The 11,162-nt window shown below is 38.3% G+C and overlaps 1 non-coding gene across 1 annotated transcript; it reads right to left on the bottom strand.

Annotated features, from left to right (window-relative positions):
• Positions 1–395: 395 nt before the first annotated feature.
• Trnat-ugu (transfer RNA threonine (anticodon UGU)) lies at positions 396–470 on the bottom strand. The gene has a single exon. It is a non-coding gene; the product is annotated as a tRNA-Thr (tRNA).
• Positions 471–11,162: the final 10,692 nt, after the last annotated feature.

Genomic DNA, 11,162 nt, shown 5'->3' on the forward strand with positions numbered 1-11,162 from the left:
GAAGACACTCTGTCCATCTGATCCGCCGAGGGCACAGAGGACAGTGCACCTGCAGGGACTTATCCCTTGCATGCTCCCCGTGAGATCCACTTTCCCACCATGTCCACACCACTACATTCATAGTGGGCCAAGATGTTTGCCCATCATACTCTTTACTCGCGGCAGATTAATCTACCAAGTCCCGTACGAGTTCGGGCGTAGCGTGTACGTTCGCACAAGGTGGTCAATGGCTGGGAAGCCATATTTTAACTATATATGACGGTAGTATCTGCTCCCGAAAGAACAGTTACCGTTGATGACCATGCAGCTTTGCTAGAAATGAAATGATAATTAAGTGGACACCCTAGCTGCAAACAGGCATTGATATACTTCATTGGCGACATGTTGGAAATGTGTGCCCCGACCGGGACTCGAACCCGGGATCTCCTGCTTACATGGCAGACGCTCTGTCCATCTGAGCCATCGAGGGCACAGAAGATTAATTATCATTTCATTTCTAGCAAAGCTGCATGGTCATCAATGGTAACTGTTCTTTCGGGAGGAGATACTACCATCATATATAGAAACAATACTGTTCACATTTCTAAGGAATTACTTCACATGGCATATTACTGTACAGCTCGTTTTTGTCCTTGTGCTCAATCCTTACAATGTGAATGAGCCATCAAAATATGATAAATTCAGTGACAGAGGATATGCAGTTTAATATTAGTGTTCTTGTGCTGTTCCAGAAAATATAATGTATCGGATCTAACAGAGAAGGCATGAGATTTGTGTTGCAAATTTGTTCATTTACCAGGTATGTTCAGTCAGAGATGCTGTCCTTGAAAGTGGTGATCCATGGAAGTCCACACATTTATGCATTTGGGTCTGCCGTTACTCATTTCCACATGTCATCTTCTGCAGCATTGCGCAAGACAAGTAGGTTAGGATCTAATTTCCCATACACGATAAGGTCATCAGAGATTGGGAACTTTTAAGTGAATAGTTCTCATATGTAATAGAAGTATCATTTATTTATAATAAGTAAACTGATTTTCACTGGATATGGGTACACAGTTGCTAAGAATTTTTTGAATGATTCCATACTGCCTGAAACTGTCAATTTTCGGTTCATTTCTATACTATAGAACAATTTCAGCCTTAGACACTTTTCAAATAAACTGTAAAATTTTTGTACAGAAAACAGTTTTTATACAAAAAAAAAAAAAACTTTTTAACAGTGTACTTCAAAATGGTGAACAGACAAAGCTGTACAGTACTAAAAAAAAACTAAACATAAAATTGTCAGTTGCAGGATTTCTGGAATAGAAAATAAAATAAATTTGCTGTTTTAGTCAACCAACACTATTCAAAATTTGACAGTGACATTACGCTGTGTCTTTGCTTAAGTTGTCTGAAAGTGCCACATTACACCTGATCATCACTGCAACATGCTTTTTGTTGTTGTCTTCATGATCTTCTGTCAGGAGACTAGCTTGATGTAGGTCTCCACACTAGTTTCTTCATTTCTGCATAACTACTGCAACATACATCCATGCAAACCTGTTTGCTGTGTTCAAGCCTTAGTCTTCCACTACAGTTTGTAACCCTGCATACTTCCATCAATTAGCGAACCAACGATTCCTTGATGCCACGGGATTTGTCCTGTCAACCAATCCCTTCTTTAATCAGTTTGTGTCATAAATTTCTTTTCTCCACAGCTCAGTTCAATACCTCTACATTAATAAGTAGCTCTACCCATTTAACCCTCAACATTTGTCTGTACCATCACATTTCAAAATCTTCTATTCTCTTCTTGTCTGAAGTGATCATTGTCCAAATTTTCACTTTTGGATGAGGCTACACACCAGACTAATATCCTCAGAAAAGACCTCCTAACACACAAACTTATATGTGAAGTTAAGAAATTTCTCTTGTCAGAAATGCCTTTCTCATTATTGTCACTCTGCACCTTATACCAAGAGCCATCATCAGTTATCTTGCTGCACAAACAACAAAATTCCCTGTTGCTTTTGGTGTCTCATTTCCTGATCTAATTCACTCCACATCACCTGATTTACTTGAACTACACTGCACTCCCCCCAATTCTACTTTTGTCTTTTCAAGACATTACCCATTCTCTTAACTGCTCTTCCAAGTATTCTGCTGCCCACAATATGCTTTCAGTATCATTGGCAAACCTCAAAGTCTCTGTTCCTTCTACCTGAACTTCAATTCCCTTTTTCAAAAGTATCCTAGAGTTCTTTCACAGTTAGCTAATAAACACGTTGAACAACATTTGGAATAGGCTACAACCCTGTCTCTCTCACTTATCAGCTTAAATTTTGTGTTTGATATTCTGTAACTACAGTTTGCTTCTTTTCAAGTTGTGAGTAACCTTTAGTTCTTATATTTTATCCTCACTACCATCAAAAATATTCCAAAAGCCTTCTCTAAACCTACAAATTTCATAGAAATAAGTTTACCTTTTATTAACCTAGCTTCTAATATAACGTGTAGGGTCAGTATTGTCTTGCATGTTCCTGCTGTATTCTGGAACTCAAACTAGTCTTTCCACTGGCTGACCTGTACCAGTTTTCTTATAGCTGGAAATAATTCATGTCTCCCCAACCCTGCCTCACTATTTCTTTTCCAACCTTGACTTATTAAATGGATAGTTCAGTAGTATTTACACATCCCTGTTAACTGGGATTATTATATTCTTACAAAAAACTATGCAGCAAAAGTCAGTAAAAATGCAAGACAGTGGATCACTGTCACTATCAGCATGTTGGTAACATCCAGTTTGGTGTTTTCCTCAAATACACTTGACTTCAGTCTAAGAAATATATTGAAAGACTTCGCATTCTATTGGTCTGTCACCTTAACAAGTTTCACATTGTGTATTTTGTCTCCTATGGGCAGATATGTTTCTTACAAAAAAATAGACTAACTTCCTTTAGAAATCAGAGATGGAAACTTACACCACTTCAGAGGAATGCAGCAGTGGCAGTGGGCAACTTTGTGCCCTGTCAGTAAAATATAGCCTTCAAATTATGCAATGATTACCACACAGTAGGCTACACCAGAAGTTTTCATGCTGGGGGGAAAAAAAACACCCAACAACTCACAGAAAGACTATTCTACGCTACAAAACAAAAAGTTCCATATGCATTCAGCAAGGATAAATAATTCTGTATGCAAAGTGGTTCTTTTCGGTTGGTATGGGGTATAAAGGGACCACACTACAGGGTCATCAGTCCCTTTTTCCTGATGCAAACAAGGTGCAAGGTCAGGCAACACCCAAATTTCGTTTCAGAAAGTAAAATGGGTTAAAAGGAATGGGGAATGACAATGAAAGAAAAAACAAAAGAAATGAACAAGAGGGGGAAAACATACACTACAAGGAAAAGTAGAGGAAGGTATTACAACCAGAGAGCAGATGGTCTGAGCTGGCTAATCGCAAGAATAAAAGAGGATGAGCCAGTCATTCTGCAACACACTAAAATGTCCCCCCCCCCCCCCCAAAAAAAAAAATAAGACAGGGGAAGATGAACACACACAGGGAAAAGATGAAGACCAAAACAAACAAATGCAAAGAAAGGGTGACAGAGAGTTAATATAAAGGGAGGGTGGAGGCCTCAGAAAGAAGAGCAGATGCCCATTCTTAGATGGGATGATAAAAACCTCCCTCACGAATAAAATGTAAAACTAAATCTGCTATTGAGGCATTTTCACCCAACACCACAGGCAGGGTGGTGGGAAGGATAAAAGTCCGCTGCAGAGTGGCTAAAAGTGCGCAGTCCAACGAGATGTGGACGACAGTCACAGGGGAGCTACAGCGACACCACAGTTGGTCCTCACTACGGAGGTGGTGACCATGTGTTAGCAACATATGGCCAATGCAGAGCCGACAAAGGACAACAGATTTCTTGCAAGTGGCTCGCATGGATGACCACCATACATTTCTTGTCTCCTTGATAATACAGAGTTTATTTGGTGTACTGAGGGTGCGCCATTCAGTATCCCAGATAGCAAAAACTTTGCAGCAGAAGACTGATCACAAATCGGTCCCCAGCAGGCCCATCTCCAGAGTTGGTTTACTGGTAGCCTGTTTGGTGAGGCGGTCAGCAGGTTCATTGCCTGGTATACTGGCATGTCCTGTGGTCCTAATGAAGGTCATGGTTGTCCACTATTGCAGAGGGCATAAAGACATCCCTGGATAGTCATTACCAAAGGATGCCTACGGAAGCACTGGTAGAGAGCTTGTAGGCTGCTTAAGGAGTCACTACAAATGGTTCTTTTTGTTGTTCTTCGTTGCAGCCCCATTTATATCTATACTCTACAAGCCAGAAGTCAGGGCATGCTCGAGACATTTTATACAAATATGAGCTACCACTTATCTTATTCAATTGGCAGTATACATGTGAAGTGTTACGACAGAAAAAGGAACCTGTGACCACTGGAGGCAGTGCCACAAGTTCCTCCAAATGTCGTAACACAACATACACACATATGTAATACTAACTAATGTAAATCCACCCGATGATGGAGGTTTAAACCTTCGAAACGCGTCGTGGAAAAAATAAAACGGTGACTGGTAACAGTAAACTTGTTGTTTCATTTAATTAACAAATGGAACTGGGGAGAAATGACGTGCTATTGCACACATACTAATCTCTTTTTATCTCATTCTCAGGATCTCTGTATATAAGATGTATGATAAAGGCAGTAAAATTGGGGAATACTGAACCTACTGTTATCACTCTCCTGCTTTGATACATGACTTCAGCAAAATGTCAGACAGAGCATTCACTGGGCTATGCTACCTATCAGTCCATCAGCACAATCTACATAAGAAGATAATATAGAAGCAAAATAAAAATTATCAGTGCCCTGGTTCATTTTTGTTCACATATGTATGACATTACATAATACGCCCATTTCATTTCACCATTTCATGAAGTGTTAATAAAAGGTACAAATATATACAATCATAAGTAACTGACAATGAACTAGATCGGCTTCATGAACTATGAAAGTAAGTAGTGAATGAGAATGCATAGCCAGTCCAAATGTGCACATTTGTTATGCACTATTACCTTAAAATACTGCATAAAACATACAACACTTTTAACTGCTATTGAATAATAATGTAATTACAGCGTTTTCATGTGTTTGTCAGTAATTTTATGTTGGAAGACCAAACAGGACCTTGGACTTAAATAACACAACCTCCAATGGTTACAAATGATAAACTGACTCATAACAAAACTATACTGCAAGAGAAGTAATGAGCTCAGTTTTTAAGTAAATCAATGAAATTCACTACAGGTCTTTGTTAAACAAACTACACGATTGCTGACTACCTCACTTAACATTTATCTTCTCTGTGTGCATGTTACAAAATTCTTGTCACTTGAAAACGTGAATACCACACAAACATGGGCATTAATTTTACCACTGCCACCATTACCTAATTTCACAGTCTCAGCCAAGTACCACTGCTATATTTACTGGCCGAGTGACATTATGCTGGCGTCACTTAGAAAGTTGTGTATTTGGTTATAGCGCTTCTCAATGAAACACACATAACAGTGGTTATTTCATTTTAGCACGATTGTGATCATGAAAAGCATTACATATAATTGTGGCACACTGTTCTAAAGCATTTGAGTATACAGTTTGTGCCTCATTCTGTAATGTGAAATCTAACACTGGCCACATCTCTTGTTATAACAAATAACATTTAACTTTTAGGTGACACAGGCACTCAACCTCAGCTCACTTTTGGCAGTCAGAAACTATCTTTACACATTGTATTTACTGAGAATATTCAGTGCTCAGCCCATAGACAGAGCTTTGAGGGTTAGAAATATTTAAGGAATGTTATGAAGAGGAATGTGTGTTGTCATAACTATATCCAAAGAACATACTCCTTTCTCATCTCATATTAACTATCATCATCAATGCAGTACTAAGGAGCAGTAAAACATGATAACCATATAGCAAATAAGGAAGGTGCCACTCCTTTCTTTATCCATATTTCAACATGTATCATCTCACCATGGTCTTCAGTTAGCAGAAACAGAAAGCCTTTGGGCAATATATTAACTTCATTATTTACCAACCAACCTTTGTGAGAAACAATACTGTAGCAAAGTAGCATCTACAGCTCCACAGATAAACTTTGGTTGTGGCATTTACGTGAACAAATGCAGTGTTGTCACATAAACCACATGAATATTTACAAACTGTTTGGTAATCATTGTTTCTCTATGATGATACCTTGCCTGTGGCTACAGCAGAAATGGCACAGTGACAGCAGTGGATGTTTAGTCAAGGATCAAAAGAAAGGATCCTCACTGGCAGCTGCAGAAAAGACCACTGACATATTCCTTCTTGCCACTGCTTCACATTATTTTTGTTTAGATGGATGAAGAAGTCAATTCAGCTGTCTTTTTTCATGTCTCCTAAACTTAGTTGCTTCTATACTTCAAATGAGATTAACAAAAAATTTGAGGAAATGGTAATACTATGAGGAAAAATAATCATATACCACACCATGCAGGTGTGCGTGCACATGCGCCCCCCCCCCCCCCCACCACACACACACACACACACACACACACACAAAATTTCAGCAATATCATGTATATGACAGCAGTGTGTGAGCCCCGCATAGTTGCTAACATTAACTTCCCAGGACCTTGTTTCACTCTTTGTGCAACAATTTACTCTCACGTGATACAAATTTTATATTTTCTGACAGTTCCCCTGTAGCAATGCACATTTGAACCTGGTAATTCTATGACATATCCTTAAGATTTAAATGCACTCTTCTGTGCATTCCACACACTGTAACATATTTCTGCAGAAAGCAATATTGCTTTAGAAAAGACAATGACATTATCCTCAGCAGATCAACGGTTCCTACCGCTAAAAGACAAAGTAGGATTAATAATTTTACAGCGACCAACTGTCTCCATCTTTCATGATGTACAAGAATTTTAGTGATTAAGTGCTCTAATAATTAAATTTTTACACGCAAAAGGTACATACCATAATGTGTAAACTATCTTCATAGATGAAATTCTGCTTCTCTTCTGCATATTATAATGACCTTTTTTTACTATTACCATTGAAAAATGGCGGTTTTCATAAATTAAGGAAAAATCACAAACATAATAACAATTCACGAGCTGCTTGTCACAGACAATGAAATTTAGCCAACATGTGAAATGCATAGCATACTGTTGTTTGAGCAAGAGAACACAATTTCCAGCAAATAATTTATATTTGTATTTAGAATGTGTTTCACATGATCGTAATGGATGTCAGTTTGGTATATGACAAGTAACGGTCAATGCAGGGTGGTGGTGGTGGTGGTTAGTGTTTAACGTCCCGTCGACAACGAGGTCATTAGAGACAGAGCGAAAGCTCGGGTTAGGGAAGGATTGGGAAGGAAATCGGCCGTGCCCTTTCAAAGGAACCATCCCGGCATTTGCCTGAAACGATATAGGGAAATCACGGAAAACCTAAATCAGGATGGCCGGAGACGGGATTGAACCGTCGTCCTCCCGAATGCGAGTCCAGTGTGCTAACCACTGCGCCACCTCGCTCGGTTCAATGCAGGGTGCAATCACTCAGACTAGTAGAACAACATGACAGCAACATTTTGTCATTGTCAATGATAGTATTTATGAGTTCTACAAAAAATGTATGTTGGTCAACTTGTAAGGCTGACATCAGCGCGACACAGAACTAGTGAGGAGGAGTGCAAGATGTAGCACTCCTATGAGAATCCCAAACATTTTTTAAGCTTGGCATCCACAATGTCTATAATTTATTAGTTTTTCACCATCTGTATCTCAAAATTTCTCTTTATTTACTATGAAAAGTTTGAGTTCTGTTTGAAAAGCATCATCTCATGTGGTTATAGTCAACATGTGCTCGAATCTCTTCAGTTTTATCTTCACAGTTTTTTCGTGAGATATACATACGAGGAAGCAATACATTGTTTGACCCTTCCAGGAGTGCCCCGCACTCTCAGAACTTTGACAGTAAACCATACCGTGAGACAAAACAACTCTCTTGCACAATCTGCCACTGGAGTCGGCTGATCATCTACACAACAATTTTGCTCTTATTAAATGTACATATAATAAAATGTGCTGCTCTTCTCGGGACCTTCACTGTTCCCTCTATCAATCCTAGCTAGAACACATCTCAGACTGCGAAGCAACATGCAAATACTAGTTGAAAGAGTGTTCTGTATGCTACCTCCTTTGTTAATTGGACTATGTTTCCTGAGGATTCTTCCACTGGGTCTTAGTCTGGCACCTGCAATGCCAGTGATTAATTTTACATGACTATGAATTATCCACATAAAAAAAAAAACAATATTATTCCTATTACTACGGAACTACTTCACATGGCATATTACCGTGTGGGTGGTTTATGCCCTTGAGCTCAGTCCTTACATTCTGAAATTATTAATCAAAAACTGATATACTTGGTGACAGCAGGCACACAGTGTAGTACTATTATTCTTGTACTATTTCAGAAAATGTCATGTATGGGATCTGACAGAAATGACACAGGATTGGTGCCGCAAATTTGTGTATTTACCAAGTATGTTCATTTAGAAGAGGTTTCCTTCAAAGTGGCGATCCATGTACGTGCAAATACTTCTGCATTTGGGTCTGTCATTACTTATTATTTCTACATGATGTCTTCTGCAACATTATGCAAGGAAGGTAGGGTAGGGTCTAATTTACCACAAAAAACGAGACCACAGACTGACAACTTGAGGGAAGGCTGAGGTAGGAGAGCAGTCATGTCGTCCTCTGAGGAACCATCGAGGCATTTTAAGGAAACAACAGAAAAATCTAAAGCTGGATAGCAATTTGAATCACCACATCCTGAACATAAGCTCCGTGTCCTTGCCATTGCATGATCTAGCTCGGCCTGTGCAGTAACTCCACGACGTTTTCCTTTAAGCTGACTGGCGATTTATCAGTACATTCTTCAAATGTGTCATCATCTCATTTTGTTGAATGAATGATTCTTGATACCATTTCATCAAATTCGCTAGCACAGTGGTCTTTCTCATTAACACAATAACCACAATTAGATGTCAAACTATCTGGTGTCACAAATAACTCAAGCAGGACACACTGCTGTTGACTGGCGGGGAGTTCTTTTTCCCCAACACTACTGTAGCAATAACATACTCAACATTCATATCATTTGCTTTATACCCAACAGTGTTATGATATATTCCTAATTTATGGAAATCATTGTAGTTTAGCTTCTAAATCACCTGCCATGATACTTTTGTCTAGTGGATTACCAAGTAAAAACACCCTAAATTAGACTCTAGCTTACATTGTACAGAGTTTGCAAATGTTACGTAGGGTGCTGATGTATATTTGGAACCTCAAATTTCAGTATATTTAATGCTTCAGGGAGTATGCCTATGGAGCACATGGTACCACGTTCATGGTACGTTCAAATTCTAAGACTGTTATCTATACAAATAGTAAGAAAGGTGTACATGCACATTCAGGCTTATAGAGAACGGAAAAGCCAATAAATATTTTGATCGAATATTGAACACACGAGGAAACAATTGGTCTCTCAAAATTAGTTATATCAATTTGTAACATGACTCGAAATTTAAATATGAGACTATACTGACAGGCCATTTCATTTGTGAAGTTTATACGATGCTGCAGCACATAAGTAATCTATGATATTATTGTCCAATGTACAGGATATTGCCTTTTTCTTTATTTCTGTGGCACATATTCAAAATCTACATTACATTTGCTTTAATGATTAATTCATTTGAAAATTAATTCACTGAAAGAATAATCAGCGAAAATGTAGTAAAGATTTTGAACATGTACTACAGGAATAACAATAACCTCTTTATTAGTTGCCAAACTCTCAACATTTTCAAGTGTCGACCAAGTCATGTGTTACTTGTGAAAAGGAAATATATGGCACCTAAAGCAATATGAATTTGAAGATAGTTCAGCTGTATTCACACCTGCCTATTTTGGAAATGGATTTCTACTCTAACAAAATATCAGTACTGCAAAAGTCAGTAATAAAAAATGTGTTGCAGTGGAACACTTGTCATTATCAGCAGTCATTGAGGGATGTTGGTAACACATTCAGTTTAGTGTTTTCTCTCAGTCAATATCTTGCAATGAATGCACCTCTTGATGTCTGTCTTATGGATATATTGAAACACTTCACATTTCATTTGCCTGTCATCTTAACAAGCTTCACATAACATAATTTGTCACTTATGGTCAAATATGTTTCTTAAAGACACATACTAATTCCCTTGAGAAATCGGAGGTGGAAACTTGCACCACTTCAGAGAAATACAGCAGTGGCATTGGACAACTTTCTGCTGTATCAGTAAAATATAGCCTCCAAATTGTGAAACGATTGCCTCACAGTAGGCTACATCAGAAGTTTTAATGCTGAAAAAAACCCTCAAGGAAAGACAATATTCTATGCTGCAAAACAAAAAGTTTCATATCCATTCCTCAAGGATAAGTAATTCTGCACGTGAAGCAGTTATTTTCGATATGGTTTGCTGTATCCAAATTTATATCTGTACAGTACGAGCCAAGAGTCAGGGCATGTTCGAGAGATTTTCTACAAATGCGAGCTACCACTTATCTCATTCAATTAGCAAATGGAACTTGGGAGAAATGACATGGTACTGTACACATACTAGTCTCTTTTTATCTCATTCTCAGGATCCCTATATGAGATGTATGATAAAGGCAGTAAAACTGGGGAATACTGAACCTGTTATCACTCTCCTGCTTTGACACACATCAACAAAATGACAGGCAGACCATTATTGGGTTATGCTGCCTATCAGTCTGTCACCACAACCTACACAAAAATATAATAATAAAGAAGCCAAATAAACTATCAGTGTACTGATTCATTTCTGTACACGCATGTGTAACATTACATACTACATTCGTTTCAATTTAACACTTCATAAAGTTAATACAAAGGTACCAAGGTATACAATAATACACAACTGTCGAGAAACTTGACTGGGTTAATGAAAAATGAAATAAAGCAGTGGAAGAGATTACTGAGGCAGTCCAAATGGGCACATTTGTTATGCAGTATTTTCT

The sequence above is a fragment of the Schistocerca serialis genome, chromosome 3 (genome assembly GCF_023864345.2).
Source record: "Schistocerca serialis cubense isolate TAMUIC-IGC-003099 chromosome 3, iqSchSeri2.2, whole genome shotgun sequence".
In the NCBI taxonomy this organism is placed as follows: Eukaryota; Metazoa; Arthropoda; class Insecta; order Orthoptera; family Acrididae; genus Schistocerca; species Schistocerca serialis.